General features: G+C 43.6%; 1 long non-coding RNA gene across 1 annotated transcript; it reads left to right on the forward strand.

The window, feature by feature from the left end:
- Window positions 1-10,018: 10,018 nt before the first annotated feature.
- On the forward strand, window positions 10,019-11,887 carry LOC128571274 (uncharacterized). The gene is made up of 3 exons (XR_008375723.1): window positions 10,019-10,067; window positions 10,662-10,714; window positions 10,999-11,887. It is a non-coding gene; the product is annotated as an uncharacterized LOC128571274 (long non-coding RNA).
- Window positions 11,888-19,834: the final 7,947 nt, after the last annotated feature.

Consider the following 19,834-nt stretch of genomic DNA (forward strand, 5'->3'; position numbering starts at 1 on the left):
AGCCAAACAGGAAGCTTCCAAGACAGATGCTGAGGATTGCTTCACTTAACAAGGATACTCAGAAGGATCAGGAACTTAGACTGAGGAATGGCGCAGAAGATCATCTGTTGAATAATGCAGAGAGGTCTTCAGATGAGTGTCTGGGCCTAGCTCTCTAAAAGGTGTAGAATTTCAGGGAATAATTCAAGGCCCTCAAGAGTGAGCCTAGGTCAGAAACAACTGGAACATGTGAGAACAACAAATTATGAAGGTGGGATGTCCAAGCCCCCACCCCAGAGAATCTCTAAAGCTAGTCATGTAGAATAGTTTGGGACAACAAATTCAGTTGCCAGCTGGGGTGATCCCCTCCTCTCTGCTCACCTGTGGGTAAAGGAAGGACAGGGATCCCTAAGACAATCTCCATTTTATGCCAAGCATGAGCCAACAGAGAACTTACAGTTAAGAATGGCAGGCAGACTCTTCCATGTGCCCATGGAAGTGTAGACAAGATGCATGAGGACGTGCTTAGGAGCACATGTCTTCCCCATCCCTGTCACTGAAGGGATGGCCTCCTACTGAACATCACATTAGAAAGTAAAAGCTTCCTTGTTGGCAGTGGATTTCTAAATGGGGAATAAAACAGAAGGGGCAAGAAGATTCTCTGGAAAAGGGCAGCCCTCAATTGTGTCAGGACCATTCCCCACACATGCCCAACCCAGACCCTGTGCCCTGTACATGACCCCATACAGGCTGCAAGTTGGCCTGGTGCCTTCTGGCCCCTTTGTACTGCTGAGGTTACAGGGTCTCTCTGCTTCCTTGCATTTCCTGAAAGAAAAATTCACTCTTTAAAATAAGAATCAAGAGATTCTTCCAATAAATGTTCTCCTAAGAGTCAAGTCTTTTCTCTGTGCTGTCTTGGGGGCGGAGGTTTTGGGGAACCTAGAGTGTGTGCTTAGTTGGGAATGGCAGGAGTTAGTTCACTTCTTCCTAGTTGCTTATTTTGGCCTCTAAAAGTTGACCAGGGCCCTGGAGCTGTTGTGAAGGAATGGATACTATGTCCTGCCACACCCTCTTCCCTGCCTGAGGAAGTTCCAGGCGATGGACTGTTTCCCATCTGTTGGCCTTCATGGAATTATATTGCAGCTCATACCTTCCCTCCCGTCTCTTTTATTTCCCTTAGCAGCGGTTCTCAACCTGTGGGTTTCGACCCACTGGGTCGTTATTAAAGGCTCACGACATTAGGAAGGTTGAGCGCCCCTGCCTTGGAGGATTAAACAAGATAGGACTTACATATCTGTAGAGGAGGACAAAGATAGGTATGTATTACAGAAAATGGTGGTTCAATCATGTCTCAGAAAACATTGTCAGTGAGCAGAGGATCACACAGGTGTGTGAGGGTGGGTGGGAGTGGCTGAGGGGTTATTGCTGTGGATTCTGGGCTTGTTGAAGGAGGATCTGAAGAACAGCGTAGATGGTGCTAAAGAACCTGTTATGTGGGGCATGATTGTGTGTCGTGGAAGCACACGGGTACTTCGACCATAATGGTGTGGGAGGAACATAGAAATATCACAGTCTTAATTGATAACTAGGTCCTGAATGTGGCCAGTATTAGGACAGGTAAGGTGCATGTTCTCCTGGAGGTAGGAGGTGAGATATAGAGAGCGTTGCTTGTGAGGAGATTGTCAATGAGCAGTTTATGTGGGTTGGGAAGAGGGAGCCAGAGGACATATATCATGCTAAGAGAAAAAGAGACTCAGGATAGAGGAAGCCAAATAGTTGAGTGGATGCAAGTCGGGATTGTCTTTAACACTATTGTGCTAATGTTGTTTAATTGCCAAATGCTGCTTGTTGCAGCTTATTCATTTTGTGTCTACCTGCTCTGTGATCTGACAGTGACTTGCAGCCTCTAAACCTGTGTTGTGTGCCAGGTAGCCAGCCCAGTTGTAGCACTCTCATCCCTCCTCACTCTAAACTTTATGGCCAAGCACACTTCCGGGAAAACCTTGACCCTATGACAAGCTCCCCATATTTCCACTCACTGTTTCTGAATAGCCAAGGGATAGGGGAGAAATCACACAAGGTAGGAGCTGTAATTCATGATGCTGGATTTCATTTGAACTTGCAACTATCTTCAGTGGTCCTGTCTTTCCCATTTCCCATGACAGTCCATCAAAACCTTTGCCACTCTTCTCAAACTCACCACAAATTTCTACATTAAAACTCTACTGGAAACCTGGGTGTCACTTCCCCTTTCACGGAGAAATTTAAACCCATAGGGACTATTTCCTCAATATTTTCCCTTGGACATCATTTTCAGTTACCCACCTCCTTTCTGCTCTTTTTCTCACAGGACACGGAAGCAAAGTGCACCTGCACCTGATATGCTCTCAGCCTTATTTTGTTCTGTCTTCTGAGCTATATTGATCGTCAATTTTTTCAGCTGCAGCATTTTTTCTCCACAATACCTGCCTCAACACCAGCTCTTTCCCATTAACTGACAAACACATTGTAGCCTCTCTAGTCATTCAATGAATCTTTCTCCATCTTGTAACCACCTCTAACTATGATTCCATTTCTAGCTTCTTTTCTCAGCCAATTTTCTTTATAGAGATTTCTGGTTACTAGAAACAAAGTTACACTTACTATATGCAAATATGATTATGTCTTCATTTTGTTTTTTTATTTCAAATTAATATGAGGCTACAAATTTTTAGATTACATTGGTTTCACTTCCAAGGTTAAGCTCCAGTTGTAAAAGAACCCCTCACCGGAGGGTGTGGTATCCAACCACACACTGTGCCCATTGGGTGAGATGCCCACATACCCTTCCTCCTGTGTCTCTTTCATGTTCTTCAAGAAAGGGGAAGGGAGGGGGGAGGTTAGGGTGGAGGGAGAGTAATGGGTGGGGCCACACCTGCGGTGCATCTTAGAATGGGTACAGGCGAAATTTACTAAAGGCAGAATACAAATGTCTACATACCGTAACTAAGAAAATGCCATGAAGGCTACGTTGAACAGTTTGATGAGAATATTTCAGATTGTATATGAAACCAGCACATTGTACTCCTTGATTGCACTAATGTACACAGCTATTATTTAACAATAAAAAAAAAGACATTAAGAGCAGGAGACAGTAAAGAAATTTAGATGAAAATGAAATTGATGTGGAAACAGCAGACAGAAAGTAAGGAAGAAAAAGTGATTTAAATCAGCAGTCTAGACAGCATTGGCAATTCAGAAAAATATGTTAGTGATATACAGGACAGAACTGATAGTCTTTTTTTTTTCCCCCCCAGTTTTTTGGCTGGGGCTGTATTTGAACCCACCGCCTCTGGCATATGGGGCCAGCTCCCTACTCCTTTTAGCCACAGGTGCCGCCAATAGTCCTTTTTTTTGCAGTTTTTGGCCAGGGCTGGGTTTGAACCCACCATCTCTGGTATATGGGGCCAGTGCCCTACTCCTTGAGCCACAGGCACTGCCCTTGATAGTTTTTCTTAAAGAAAGATTAAAATGACGAATGTAAAACAAGACAGAAAGTTGAGTGTAGAGAGTACATGGAACTCTAACTTAAGAAAAATAGTATTTGCACAGAAAGTACAGAACAAGTTGGAAAAAAGAAAACATGAATGTTATAGTAAAGTGAATCAAATATTAGTGAATCCAAAAATCTCATCACAGATGGAAAGCCTCACCACACTCTAGAGAATATTAATGAAAAACCTCTACACCATTTGAAACACCACTTCAATTTGACCTTTTCCTGCACATTCCAGAAGGCACAAAAAATAAGTTAGAGGTGGGGAAAGGAAAAGCAGAGAGAGGGAAGGAGGGAGTCTGGTGGGGTCTTGGTGTGTGCCACACCTTTGTGGGGCAAGACACGATTGTAAGAGGGACTTTACCTAACAAATACAATCAGTGTAACCTGGTTTCTTATACCCTCAATGAATCCCCAACAATAAAAAAAGAGAGAGAGAAAGAAGTTAGAGGTATTAATATTAGAAAAGGAAAGAATAATTGAAAGTGTTATTAATCACAAAGGACATAATTGTGTACCCTGAGGAATCTGCAAATAAAGTACTAGAATTAATAAGTAAATCTGAAAAAGTTGTATATGTAAAATAGTTAGAAATTGTATTTCAATATATCAATTATAAACACTTTAAAAATCAAATAAAAGAAATAAAAATAGCATAAATTTAAAATATTTAGGTAAGATCTAACAAAAGATATAAAGATTTTTCATACTGAAAACCAAAAATGAAAAAATGCAGAGAGAAATTTAAGACTCTAAAGAATGGAGAGATATAGGGTATTTATAAATTGAGTAAATATATTGAAAATTGTTACAATGTCACTTATTACTCGATTGAATTGTGGAGTCAATGCAACCCAATCAAAAGCTCAATCTTTGAGGAGAAGAGCAGAGTGGTAAACTCATAATACCAGATTTAAAGAATTCAAGTTAATATTTTTCATTTAAAGTAGTGTGGTATTAATTCAAACAGTGTAGTATTAAAGCGGTGTACACTAATAGAACAAGAGTCCAGAAGTCAGTCCCCTCTCCACTCAATTTGTTGATTTAATGATAAAACTTTCATGACAATTCAGTGGAGGAAAAAAGAGTCAAATAATTGAACATCCGTAGGGAAAAAAACATCTTTTTGTAACACTGTACTGAACACACACACAAAAATGTAACATGGATCACAGAGCTAAATATAAAAGGTAAAATGTAATACTTCCCAGAGAAATCATAACATAATATCTTCATGACCTTGAGGTTTACCACGATACTTATCTCCATCACTCTGGGATTGCTCAGTGGTGTCTCATTTCGTTCATGTGGTGAGATCGTGTTTTCTTGGATGTTCTAGATGCTTGTGGATGTCTGTTGGTATCTGGGCTCTGAAGAGTTAGGTATTAATTCTAATCTTTGCAGTCTGGGCATTTGTACCCATTCTTTGCTACCCATTCTTTTTGGTAATCAGAGGGATTTGAGTGTTGCGATCTAAGTCTTTGGTCAGTGCAGCCATGTCAGCACGAGGGGGCGCACCAAGATCAGTGACACCATGACTCCTGCCGCCTACTGGTGGTACCGCCTTGGTGTGCCTGAGTAAGGCAGGTGAGAATTCTCTGGATTGCCACCTCACTCTCTTCCTTCACTTTCCCCCAAATGGAAGGATTCTCATTCATGCTGGGCTGCCTGGTGTTGGGGGCGCGACGATGCAAGCCTTTCCCACAGCCACCACTGCTCTAGTCACAAAAGACTGTGGCCTGGAGTCTGCTGGTGTTTGTTCAAGGCCCAAGTGCTCTTTGGTCAGCAGGTAGTGAATCCTGCCAGGGCTGAGACCTTCCCTTCAGGGAAGCACGTTCCCTTCTGGTCCAGGGTTAAGTGTAGTAATATCATCTAGGAGCTAAGGCCTGCAGCAGGGACTTGAGTCATCTGTGAGGTACTTTATTTTCTGGTGGCTTAGCTGGTACCCAAGATATGTGACAAAGATCCTTGTACTTTTCCCTTTCCTTTTGCCAAATGGAAGGAGCTTCTCCCTAAGCTGCACTTCCTGGAGTTGAAATAGGAATGATGTGCGCACTCCCTTGGCCACCACAGCTGCTGTACCAGCTATGCACACCCCAAGTCCACTGGATCTAAACTAACAGCACTAAGACTTGCAGAACAACCACAGTCCTTGTGGCCTGTCTTTCATATTTATTCCCCCTCAGGCCATTTTCATGAGCTTTGTGATGGAGCTAGCTGGAGCTCAAGTTCCCACTGCAGGGGTGAAAGATTCCTTTCTGGGAGTGGTCTGCATGCTCCCTTCATAGGTGCCAGCAGAATTCTACCCTATGCTGTTTCCCTGTGATAGGGTGGCCCTGAGTTCCAAGTCGAAGTTCTACAGTCCTTTGCACTTCATTCTCCAAGCACATAGATTCTCTCGCCACACAGTACTGGCCTGACACCTCTGGAGGTAGGGGAGGTGTTGTGAGGTTCTGTGGCCTGAGAAAACCGTCTTTCTTACCTTCTTCAGTGACTCCTCACATGTTATGATGCTAAAAGTGGGTACTGTGATTGCTTGTCTGATGTTTGGTTCTTACGAAGGTGTTTTTCTGTGTGCATATTGGTTCAATTTGGTGTCCCTGCGAGCATACCTACACAAACACACACAGTAACAAAGGACAGATTTAACTTATCAAAATTCAAAACTTTATTCCACAAAATTCAGTATAAAGAGAGTTAAAAAACGCCACAAATGGGCAGCGCCGGTGCCTCAGTCGGTAGGGCACCGGCCCCATATACCGAGGGTGGCGGGTTCAAACCCGGCCCCGGCCAAACTGCAACCAAAAAATAGCCGGGCGTTGTGGCGGACGCCTGTAGTCCCAGCTACTTGGGAGGCTGAGGCAAGAGAATTGCTTAAGCCCAGGAGTTGGAGGTTGCTATGAGCTGTGTGATGCCATGGCACTCTACCGAGGGCGATAAAGTGAGACTCTGTCTCTACAAAAAAAAAACGCCACAAAATGAGGAGGTGGTCATTGGGATACCTCCAAAAAACAGGGACCTCTTCTCCTATTATACCCGTATACTCAGATAAATATATATAAAACTATATTTATTCATATCTGTGATGTAAATAAACTCACTATTTTTTCATTCTTCTTTATTAGAATTGTTTTGGTTTCGGGTATTAAGAGTCAAGTTGCTAGGAATGTTTTTTACAAATCTTTATTAGTCACTGCACTCAATTCGCTTGGGTCCACAGCAAAGACTAGAAATGCTCTGTTAGAGGGTACAGGGATACTGCCTCACAATTTTCCAAACTGGTTGTACTAACATAAATTCCCACCAGCAATGTCTGAGATTCCCAGTTACTCTGCATTCTTATCAACACATAGTATTGTCAGTGTTTAAATTTTAGCCATCTGAGCAGTATGTATTGGTACTCAGTGTAGTTTTAATTTGCTGTTTCGTGATGACTAATGAGGTTAAGCATCTTATCTTTGCATAATCTTGTTATTTGGATCTCCACTTTTATGATGCATTTATTTAAATCTTTTGCCCATATTAAAATCACTTGTTTACTTTTGTAAAATGTCTCCCAGTTTGAATTTTCTCCAGCTTTATTGATGTATACTTGACAAATAAAAATTTTATGTATTTAGGGTATATAACTTGATATTTTAATATATGTTGTCATTGTGAAATAATCACCACAATCAAGTTAATTAAGATGGTCATTCATGTGGTTAGCATTTTCATTTCTACCTGTGGGTGTGGTATTTGTTTGTAATATATACAACAATATTGTGTTTTTCATATAGTTTTGTATTTTGTGTTTTAGTTAGTACATTTAAAAATTAAAATATTCTCATCATCTCATTGAATATAATATTCCAGGCCAGGAACACCTGGTTCATGCCTGTAATCCCTTGGGAGGCTGAGGCAGGAGGATTGCTTGAGTTCAGGAATTTAAAACAATCCAGAGCTACATAGCCAGACCCCGTATCTAGAAAAATCAGAGATGATGCACGTTTGTAGTCCCAGGTAGTTCAGAGGCCAAGACAGGAGGACGTCTTGAACCCAGGATTCTGAGGTTATAGTGAGCTATGGTTGTAACACTTCACTCCAACCTGGGTGAGTGACTCTATGTATATATAAAAAATAAACAAAATGTATACTATTCCTTGATATGATATAGTAGCCTGTAAAATAATTCCAAAATTGTTGAAATTTTAGTTCTTATGTCCACGTTTTGGTTTTATGACTAGCCAACTGACGCACATCCTGACAGTATAATGCCGGTGTGAGGAAGGAACATGATGCGTGCGAGCATTTATGCCCCACAGTATCTGGTCTGTTCCAGAGACTACTTTGGCAATTATAGATGCTGGGGGTAGGAAAACCGCTTCTCTGCATTTGCTTAGCTTTTGAACAATGTAGGTTTTAGTGGTCAACCTGCATCATGAGGTCAAAGGGAGAGCCCCCAATGTACAGATGTCTGTTTCTCCTAGTTTCCAGAAGGAAGTATTTCTTAAATGAAAACTTGAGGATCTACATCAAAGAGAGGAGAGAGCTGAAGCTGTTGGCAAGTGAAGGGCTGCAGAGTTTAAGAGAGACTTGAGAAGTCGGGAGACAGTTCAGAGCACAGCTGTAACGTGATAAAGAGTTCATAAAGAAGGTCTAGGAACAAGGTGGAGGAGTACTGGGATTATATACACCTGACATGTAGAGCATTAAATTTGAAATTTAGCCATTTGCAGGGGTGATTATATAGAACACATCTTCTCAAGCTTTGTGTGTGTGCCAAGGCATCTAGGAAAGTTCATGTTCACATGGCCCATGGAACACTCAGGTAAGGCTGCTTGATACCAGATTTTGCCCGAAGGCTTTGACACTTCTAGGTCATAGCATGCCAACATGGGCAGAGGGAGTCAAGAGTTTATCATACAACTATCTGGCTTGGGGGAGTCACAGATCTGTTATGAAATTAATATACAGGGGTGGGAGTATCTGTTCTTTAGATAGGATTAGAAAAACAGTATGATAAATACAATGATGGGAAGATTGAAGCAAAAGAGGGAAATGTTTCTTTTTTTGAGGAGGGTGTGAAACAGAGTCTCACAATGTCACCCTCCATAGAGTGCCATGTCGTCACTACTCATAGCAACCTCAACCTTTTGGGCTTAAGCAATTGTCCTGCCTCAGCCTCCCAAGTATCTGGGACTACAGGCACCCGCCACAATGCCCGGCTATTTCTTGGTTGCAGTTGTCATTGTTGTGTGCCTTGCCTGGGGGAGGCTCAAACCTGCCAGCTCTAGTGTAAGTAGATAGCGTTGTTTCAGACTTCCAAGGCTCAAGTCAAAGGTTCCCCAAAGCAAAGGGGGACTCAGGTCCTATCTGGGTTACAGATAAAACAAATGGAACATTTCACTGAGGCAAACATATGGTATGAAGAAAGAGTGAGGTTGTAAGATGGAATGGAGGGGAGGGCAGGAGGACCCAGAGGTCTGAGTAAGGGCAGAGAGGTCTGCTGGGATGGCGGGCGGGGGTGGGGGTCTGTGGCTGCCCTCCTCCTGATGTCCCCTCCCCGCCCTCAGAACCCCTTTGTGACTCTCCTGTGCTGTGTGATGCGGGCCTGGGGCTACAGTCAAGCACAGGCACACTCAGCACTCACTTGCTTCAGGCAGCCCCACTGTACAGACAGTGCAGAAGTCTCTGGTTTCTGAACGATCATACTGAGCCCTGGCTGAGCTCTGCCCAGGCTTTCTGCAATATCAACCGTTATCTCTCCCATCTGAGTGGTTGGGGTTGTTCCTTTTGTGCCTCTGCTACCTTGTGTTAAAAGCATTTTTACCAACCTTCTGGAAAAACTCAGACATCCAAAAGGTAAGGGGCACTCAAGAGAGATTCCCTGCTGCTGTTTCCCATTCCTATTCCCACATTTCTAAATGAGTCTGATTGGCGTGGAGAGTGACTGAGCATCACTCCTCCTGGGAGAGAGGTTGGGCAGGGCTAGGGGCTCAGGAGGATGAAGGCTTCCACGTTAGGCTTACAGGCTGCTTACTGTGTGTGGTTGGGGCTTTTAGGGTAAATCCCCAAACACGTGACTTCGTGATTCTGGATTGGCATATTGAGAAAGTGACAGTTGATTGTTGCTTTTCTATATTAGGTATCACTCAGCCAACCCTTCCTTCATGTTGAGCTGTCAGTAGAGCAATGTTCAGCCCATCCAAAGTCTGTCCTCAGAATACAGGGTCCTCTGAGGGAGCAGATGTGACTGTTGGTTTCTGATTCTGTGTCCTCGAGTAGAGGATTTCTGAGAAGGCCATGTGGAGATTCCACAACAAAATACTCCCTTGAGTTTGTCAGAGAAGGAAAATTTGGAATATTCTATCACTTTTAAAATGAATAAGAGGAACACCTTTCTATTTGTTAAAATGGCGAGGCCCATTATTCTTGGATAATGTATGTCTGAGCCTCTTAGGGAGGAGGTGTGAGAGAAGCGAGTCTCAGCCTCCCATTCTTTTCCTTTTCTCAGCAGCATCAGGACAGAGCCAACAGGGGAAAGGAAGGTGGAACATGGAAAGGTAAGGTTGTGTGCATTTGACCGAGTTGTTCAATGGTGACCCTTCCTGTTACTTCTGTGAGGCCCCAGGTCCATGTTCTCAGAGGATGTCAGTTGTTAGATGCCGTCTCTCTGGGAAAAGAGAGCCCTCTGAGGAAGGGTACTAGGAAGATATTAAGCAATGAGACCCTTCTCAGGGTCTCCGTTCTGCCCATGTCTGGGCAGGAAGCAGTGACTGACCAGGGCACTGCGTATTCCCCCTGAGGTGGCCATGTTAGATGTTCACAAGAGACTACAGGTTGGTTTGGAGTCAGCACTTCTGTCTCCTGACTGTATCGGCACTTTCATTTCCTGGATGCTTAGCTTCCTCTTTGAAGTAACCACTCATGTCTGAGCTTCATCAGGTGGTGATTTTGACCAGCAACTGGAGTAATGGACTTCATAAATGAAACCATATAGACGTGAACCTTGTTAATATTACAGAAGACCATTTGACCTTGTCAGCTGGTATGGGCTACCAGAGTTTAATAACCCAGGTGTCTCCCCTACAGAGACTCCAGTATGATCCCTGTGCTCCTATCTTCCTTACGCATCACCCAATCTCCTGGTTTCCCAAGTTTGGAGAGTTACCTAAAGAGAACAGAAGAGTGAAGGAAGCCGAATTCTACTCTGGAAAGGTGATGAATCTTTCTTTGTGTTTCCTGGCCCCTTTGCGTGCTCTATACATTTCAGGGATTCAGTGTGTCCTGCCATTGTTATGTGAGGTCCTAGCCATGGTAAAGGGATGTGAGTGACAGCCTTGGGAGGAGGCCACAGAGGGTATTGTGAAGTCATGGGTGAGGTGAGGTGAGGTGAGAAGGAACAGGCTTCAGGCGGCCCCACCCTGCTAGACGGGTAGGCTCCCCTTTCCTTGACCTGATTGTGAATGCAGATTTTGGCCTTCTGTCTCCTGCACCCCCAGGATAGCACCGTGGTACCATCCACATTCATCAGCTTTGTATCCAGACGCCTTCTGTGAGATGTGCCATGGAACAACTGTGAAAGTCGAGCCACTGTTGTCATGGGAGTCCCTGAAGATGATGCTCCCTCCACGGGCATGTTCACTCCAGTGGTTTCCGTGAGACAATCTTCACCCACTCTGTCCTCTGCACTCCCAGGAAGCCCCCCAGGAGAATTACCAGCCTCTTGTCTGAGCCTTCTTCACCTCCACCCTCCATTTTCTCTTCTGACCTGAGGACCCCCTTATGTGACTTAACTTCACCCTCACCACTCAGTCACTCTCTGCTCCCAATGCCTGTCCCTCCCTTGGATTCCACATTCCCAGGGGACATTCTGCACTTGCCTTTCTTCCTCTCCCACCGTGTGACACTCAGGGAGCAGATGTTGTTCTCTAATCAGAGGGGACTTTTTCTCTGAACACTTTCCAGGGATTTTGATCTCTGCCTTTCCAGAGATGTCAATTTCTTACCAAGTTTATCCCAGAAAATGGTCCCATGGATTCAAATGTTGATCATCTGGAACCAACAGCCTGTCTGCTTCACCACCACCAGATGGCACTTTAGGTGTGACTCAACCTGAACATGTTTCCCTCTAAGGAAGCTTGTTCTGGAGACATTCTCCCCAGATGGTGCTGATGAGCTGCCACTATGTCCCAGCAATCAGAGGCACTGACCGTCCAAGCAGTATCACAATGCTCCTGCAGGAGTCTCCATCTCTGGCGTTTCTTCCCCTTCATATTCTAAGGCTTCATGTGTGGGAGACGCTGCAGCCAACCTTGTAATAGCTGTTTCTCTTTCCTTGCCCAAGTCTGATGTTCTGGCCTTCTGGAGAGACAAGTTTAAAACCGTGGTGATTTCACAATGTGCAAGGAAAAGAAAAAGAAACCAGGTTCTTTCCCAAAGCAACTTAGGCCAGACTCCCAATGACCAAACTTTGCTATGTATCATGTGCAAAGTTTTGCCCTCATTTTTGAGGGATAAACACGAATGCACATCATATGCTGGTAGTAGGTTTTGGGAGTGGGGGTGTGCAATGGGCTTCCTGGAGCTGTTGTGCTTTCCCTCTTGGGCCTACTGAGTTTTGGGGGCTCCAGTCCAGGAGAATCCCATATTTCCCTGGGAGTGAGCCAGAGTGGCCTCCGCCTACTGGCATGACCAAGGGAGGGGGCTGTGGTGGGGCTGGCATGGCAGGCCCTGGCCTCATGGGGTGGAATCTGTGGCCCAAGGTATTCCTGCGCAGAGTGGGTTGGGAGGTCTGCACACAGAAGATTCTGTGGTCTCTTCAGAGACGATTTGGAGCTCTGCGCAGGTGGGTTTGGGAAACCTGCGCAGGCCTCAGGGACCATCATGGCTGCCCTTGGGCTGAGCATCTCTTAAGGACCTGCCCCAGTAGCCACATGTTGGGAAACCTGTGTGCGGACCGTGAAGTGCTGAGGAGGGAATGGCTCCCATGAGCATGGGAAAGGCGCTGCCTGCACAGAGAGTGTGGCTGCAGAAGGGTGGTACAATTTGCATGTTTACAAAGGAATGCTAGCCCTCCCCTCATTTGTCTTTTGGCCAAGAGTTGAGTCGTGTTTTCCGGAATGTTTGGGTCAAAAACGTGGGTGCACAGTATACATGGCAAAAAATGGTCAATTTTTCATGGACAATGTTAGGATCAATAGCCAACAAGCATGGCTCAGCAGATTCCTTTCCTTTGTGAACCCGCAAAGGCAAACCAGAAGACCTGCACGTCTATAGCAGCTCCTGTGTCCTAAGAACTTTGAGGATGACATAGAGCAAAATACATCCAGCTCTCCTGACTCTCCTGACCTCTCCTGTCTCTGCAGGGTGAGTCCCTGCACTTTGTGGTTCTTGTCCCAGGTGGCTGTTCCTCAACATCTGTGTTCTCCAATCTCAAATACTTTCACAGCTGAAGGATCCCCAATAGTTAACCATCTCCAACCTTTCTCCATGTGTTAAACCGTGCCCAATCTCAGTCCTTAACCCTCACTCAGGTCCAGTCTCAGGCCCAATTTCAATTCCTGCTCCCAGTCCTATCACCTTGTTCTGATCAAAGATTAGGGTCTGGGGAGTGTGTTTTCATAAACCCCAGAATGAGGCACAGTGTCTCATGCCATCTGACATTTCCCATCTGGTCTGCAATGTGTCACAGAAAGAGCAGCAAATTATGTGGGGTTTATACTCTGTGATCAAGAGAATTTTGTCCTCCTGTTCCCAACCTCACATTGCCAAGTCAGTCCTCCAAGGTCTGTATTCCAACCCCATCCTTCCTGGAGATTTTTCTCTCAGCAGTGAGCTTCTGAAGAAAACAGGGCAGCAGCATCACATGAGAATTTTGGATTCAGCCAAATGGGAAGCTTCTAAGAGAGATTCTGAGAAATGCTTCACTTAACAAGGATACTCAGAAAAATCAGGAACTTAGCCTGAGGCATGGCTCAAAAGATCATTTGTTGAGTGATCCAGAGAGATCTTCAGATAAGGGTCTCAGCCTAACTCTCTGAAAGGTGTAGAATTTCAGGGAATAATTCAAGGCCCTCAAGAGTGAGCCTAGGTCAGAAACAACTGGAACATGTGGGAACAACAAATTCTGAAGGTGCGATGTCCAAGCCCAGACCCTAAAGAAGTTCTAAAGCTAGTCACAGAGAACAGTTTGGGACAACAAATTCAGTTGCCAGCTGGAATTATCCCCTCCTCCCTCCTTATCTGTGGGTAAAGTAAGGACAGGGAGCCCTAAGAAAATCTACATTTTATGCCAAGCATGAGCCAACAGAGAACTTACAGTTAAGAATGGCAGGCAGACTCTTCTGTGCCCCCCTCATGGAAGCGTAGACAAGATGCATGAGGACGTGCTTAGGAGCACATGTCTTCCCCACCCCTGTCACTGAAGGGGTGGCCTCCTACTGAACATCACATTAGAAAGTAAATGCTTCCTTGTTGGCAGTGGATTTCTAAATGTGGAATAAAACAGAAGGCAGCCCCCAATTGTGTCACGACCATTTCCCACCCATGCTCAACAGAGAGCCTGTGCCCTATACATGACCCCATGCAGGCTGCAAGTTGGCCTGGTGCCTTCAGTCCCCCCAGTACTGCTGAGGTTGCAGGGTCTCTGCTTCCTTGCATTTCCTAAGAGGAAAATTCACTCCCTTAAAACACAAATTAAGAGATTCTTCCAATAAATGTGCTCCTAAGAGTCAAGTCTTTTTTCTGTGCTGTCTTGGGGACATAGGTTTTGGGGAACCTAGAGTGTGTGCTTAGTTGGGAATGGTAGGAGTTAGTTCACTTCTTCCTAGTTGCTTATTTTGGCCTCCGAAATTTGACCAGTGCCCTGGAGCTCTTGTCAAGGAATGGATATTATGTCCCGACACACCCTCTTCCCTGCCTGAGGAAGTTCATGACGATGGACTATTTCCCATCTGTTGGCCTTCATGGAATGATATTGCAGCTCACACCTCTCTCGTCTGTTTTATATCTCTTAGAGCAGCGGTTCTCAACCTGTGGGTTGCGACCCACTAGGTCTGTATTAAAGGCTCACAGCAGTAGGAAGGTTGAGCGCCCCTGCCTCGGAGGATTAAACAAGATAGGACTTCCATATCTGTAGAGGAGGACAAAGATAGGTATGTATTACAGAAAATAGTGGTTTAATCATGTCTCAGAAAAAGTTGACAGTGAGCAGAGGATCACACAGGTGGGTGAGGGTGGGTGGGACTGGTTGAGGGGTTATTGCTGTGGATACTGGGCTGGTTGAAGGAGGGTCTGAAGAACAGGGTAGTTGGTGCTAAAGAACCTGTTATATGGGGCATGCTCAGGTGTCGTGAAAGCACACAGGTACTTGGACATTAATGGTGTGGTACCTTCACTGGACAGTGAGGAACATAAAAATATCACAGTCTTAATTGATAACTGGGTCCCGAATGTGGGCAGTATTAGGACGGGTAAGGTGCATGTTATCCTTGAGGTAGGAGGTGAGATAAAGAGAGCGTTGCTTGTGAGCAGATTGCCAATAAGCAGTTTATGTGGGTTGAGAAGAGGGAGCCAGGGGACATATATCATGCTAAGAGAAAAGAGATTCAGGTTAAAGGAAGCCAAATAGTTAAGTGGATACAAGCAAGGATTGTCTTTAACACTATTGTGCTAATGTTGTTTAATTGCCAAACGCTGCTTGTTGCAGCTTATTCATTTTGTGTCTACCTGCTCTGTGAACTGACAGTGATTTGGAGTCTCTAATCCTGTGTTGTGTGCCGGGTAGCCAGTCCAGTTCTACCACTTTCATCCCTCCTCAGTCTAAAGTCCATGGCCAAGCGCCCTTCCAGCAAAACCTCGACCCTACGACAAGCTCCCCATATTTCCACTCACTGTTTCTGAACAGCCAAGGCATAGTGGAGAAATCACACAAGGCAGGAGCTATAATTCATGATGCTGGATTTCATTTGAACTTGCAACTATCTTCAGTGGTCCTGTCTTTCCCATTACCCATGGAAATCCATCAAAACCTTTGCCAATCTTCACAAACTCACAAAATTCTACATTAAAACTCTACTGGAAACCTGGGTGTCACTTCCCCTTTCACGGAGAAATTTAAACCCATAGTGACTATTTCCTCAATATTTTCCCTTGGACATCATTTTCAGTTACCCACCTCCTTTCTGTTCTTTTCTCAGAGGACACGGAAGCAAAGTGCACCTGCACCTGATATGCTCTCATCCTTATTTTCTTGTCTTCTGAGCTATGTTGATCAATTCCTTCAGCTGCAGCATTTTTTCTCCACAATACCTGCCTTAACACCAGCTCTTTCCCATTAACTGACAAACACATTGAAGACTCTTTAGTCATTCAATGAATCTTTCTCCATCTGGTAACCACTTCTAACTATGATTCCATTTCTAGCTTCCTTTCTCAGCCAATTTTCTTTATAGAGATGTCTGGTTTCTAGACCCAAAGTTACCCTTATTATATGCAAATATGATTATGTCCATATGTTCATTTTGTTTATTTATTTCAAATTAATAATATGAGGCTATAAATTTTTAGATTACATTGATTTCACTTGCAAGGTAAAGCTCCAGTTGTAAAAGAACCCCTCACCGGGGGGTGTGGTATCCAACCACACATTGTGCCCATTGGGTAAGATGCCCACATACCCTTCCTCCTGTGTCTCTTTCATGTTCTAAAGACATTAAGAGCAGGAGACAGTAAAGAAATTTAGATGAAAATGAAACTGATGTGGAAACAGCAGACAGAAAGCAAGAGGCAGAAAAAGTGATTTAAATCAGCAGTCTAGAGAGCATTGGCAATTCAGAAAAATATGTTCGTAATATACAGGACAGAATTGATAGTCCTTTTTTTTTTTTTTTTGCAGTTTTTTAGCCGGGGCTGAGTTTGAATGCACCACCTCTGGTATATCGGGCTAGTGCCCTATTCCTTGAGCCACAGGCCCTGCCCTTGATAGTCTTTCTTAAAGGAAGTTTAAAATGACCACGAGTATAAAAAAAGACAGAATGTTGAGTATGGAGAGTACAAGGAACTCTAACTTAAGGAAAATAGTATTTGCACAGGAAGTACAGAACAAGTTGGAAAAAAGAAAACATGAATGTCATAGTAAAGTGAATCATATATTACAATGAATCCAAAAATCCCATCCCAGATGGAAAGCCTCCCACACTCTAGAGCAGGCGTCCTCAAACTTCGGCCCCCGGGCCACATGAAGTGGTGTGAATTGTATTTGTTCCCATTTTGTTTTTTACTTCAAAATAAGATATGTACAGTGTGCATAGGAATTTGTTCATAATTTTTTTAAAACTATGGTTCAGCCCTCCGACGGTCTGAGGGACAGTGAATTGGCCCCCTGTTTAAAAAGTTTGAGGATGCCTGCTCTAGAGAATATTAGTGAAAAACCCCTACATGTATCCTATTGATATTTTGCTATTTTAGGGCTAGGAATAATGTATTTTCAGAATAAAAATGTCAATGTCAGAGAACAATAGATTACTTGGAAAGAAATAGAGAACCAAACAGGCTTGAGATTTCTTCTGACAAAACACCAATGCCATGATATACTGAAGAATTATCAGAGTTTTAAGTGGAAACTCTCACAACTCACTATTCTATACCCAGCTACATTAACCATTCTGTACATGTGTTTACAAAATTAAGTGAAAATATGTTTTAAAATACAATTTTCTTGGAAACAATTTGCATATTATGCATAATCTATATCCTCCACTTTTGAATAATTCAACACAGACAATGAATTGGAAGAATGAAAAAGAAACCAAGGAAGAACACATTCTAATTCTTATGTTCCATAAAGGGGATTTGAGTTATGGCTTTGTTTTCTACTTTATAAATATAGAAATAAAAGTTTGAGTAGGTTAATTATACTATGAAGTCAATATCTGCTGGGAGAACTTATGGAAAGTAGAAGTCACTGCATCAGATCATACGTTTGTGATGTATATGACGCTATAGAAAGAGACACGATCCTTATCATTTTAGTTAACATAGGAAGTCAAATCTAGCAAGTATTGAACACAAATGTCTTAACACTGTGCTTAAGTAAATGAGGTGAAAGCTATGTTAATTAGTAGGAGGTAAGCACTCCAATTTGCACAAATAATCAACACATTGAATCCCACAAATGCATAAATGTATTCATCATCTATGTATACATGACTTAATAATAAAAAAGAAGTCTATTGAGGTTGGACATATACCTGAAAGTACAAAGGGGAATGAAGTGAATTTGAAGGGTCTTCAGACTATTAAAGACGGTGGGAATTTGAAACCATTATTCAGGTAATTCATGAATTAATAAGCGAGGCCAGCTGTTTAACATGCCCAAAGGCTCTTAACCAATACATTCTATAAAACATGAAAACAATTGTTGAAATGCAAGTTTCTTGAAAAAGACTTGTTTTCAAGGACAATTTTACATTTGACTGACAAACAGAACAGGATAAGAGAATTTTTGTGCATTTTCTCAGCTTAACACTTTATTACAGCGAATCAAATGAAGCAGACCTCAAAACTGATTTGCAGTTTATGATTCTGTCTGCCCTCTGCAGCTGCAAAGAGCAGCTATCCTTGTTTCTATTTCCAATATCCATTTTGCTAGTGAGGGCACAGTCTTTAAAGCTAAACAACAGATCATCTACCAGCTGACATGAGAGAAGAATTCAATTCAACTCTGGTTGTGGGGAGGGGAGGGGATTAGTGTGCTCCCACTTAATGGACATTATGTAAGGGTATATGGCATACATTCTTGGTGTAGGACAAAAGTATAAGAGGGGACTCCCTGAGAAATGCAAATATTGTAACCCAGTTGTTTGTACCCTCGCCTTAACTTGAAATTGAAAAAAAAAAAAAAGCTAAACAACAGATCACACCAGATAGCACTGGCTGGGGGAGAGCTGGGCAGCTTCCCTTTGCATCTCCAGATCAGTTCTTCTTTGCTTTCCACTGTGCCCAGTTCTGTGGGAAGTTGATCACTGTGGACACAACAAAAGGCTGCCTTATTTTCTGCCTTGTGGTATGTTTAGTCAACAGAGAGCTATAGCAGAGATTGGAGAAAGGAAAGAGAGGAAGGTTGAAAAGTTTATTTAGAAACTACTGACTTGTGGCTGCTGCATCTTTAAGTAGGAGTTGCCATTTGTACCAGGCAGTGGGCCTTGCACGTGTCTCTCTCTCTCTCACTTTCTGAACAGCTCTCTGCTTTGATATCTCCTCCCTCCTCTTGTTCTGTCAGTCCTGGGGTGCATAGTCCTGCCTGTTACTAGCCTCAGAGTTTTGCACTATCCCTGGTGCTTTCCATCTCCCCGCCCCATGCCTTTGTAAACAGTGCATTTATTAAAATTTACTTCTGTTATCCTTTTGATGGTTCTGACTCCTGTGAGGATTCTTGTGATAAATGATGTCTGGAGTGGATGCAGGAATTAAACCCACAAAAATGGAATGATTGAATTGGGTTATTTTAACATTGAATATACCTGGCATCCTGTCTTTCCTGGGAGAATGGCTCAGGAGTGATACCTGAAATGCAGTGATATTCAAAGATCATCAGTGCTGGTTAAGGATAAAGTGAGGGTCATGGCACACTTATGGATGATCCTGGGGGTTCTGTCAATTAGTATTTGTCAAAACACAAGTGGTATGAAGGTCGTAGTATTATCAGGTTTCTTCTAGATGCCCTGAAAATTAGCATAGGGAAAGGAGATATTGAAACCAGCAAAGCACACACATGGAAAATAAGAACTCTCCAGGGCAATTTGAAAGAGTCAGTCTTTTCTTGGTAGAGCAGATCAGGATGAAAACCAAGTCCTGGGGCTGATCATGAGGATTTAGATCGTAGCCCCACTTTGGTGATGGATCCTGCAGGGCTCCTACCTAGATCAGGCCAGAAGGGGAAGATGTGGGCCGCTGAGAGGAGTAATGGGAAATTGGGCGCTCACACTCAATGCTGAGAACTTTGGGAGCCCTGTCTCCCTGGTCCCCTTCTTCCTGGAAGTTCCTTTGCTGTGTAAGGCAGTCTCACCCTCAGTGTTAGAAGAAAAGCGTTTCAGTGACAGCACCTGTCACAAGTGCTCACACACTGAGGTGATTCTCACATCCCACCCCTACCTCTCCTCACTGCCTGTCTAGGCCCTTGAGTGAGTTCTCAGCCTCACACAGAAGGGGTGCTACCTGCTTCCGGGGAAGAGAGCCCATATACTGAAGGAACTACAGGGTGTTTTCAATTCACATCGGCAGGACTCTAAGAGCATGTGTAGAAGTGAATTCTGAACACGTGTAGTTGATATTTAT

The sequence above is a fragment of the Nycticebus coucang genome, chromosome 18 (genome assembly GCF_027406575.1).
Source record: "Nycticebus coucang isolate mNycCou1 chromosome 18, mNycCou1.pri, whole genome shotgun sequence".
Lineage (NCBI taxonomy): Eukaryota > Metazoa > Chordata > Mammalia > Primates > Lorisidae > Nycticebus > Nycticebus coucang.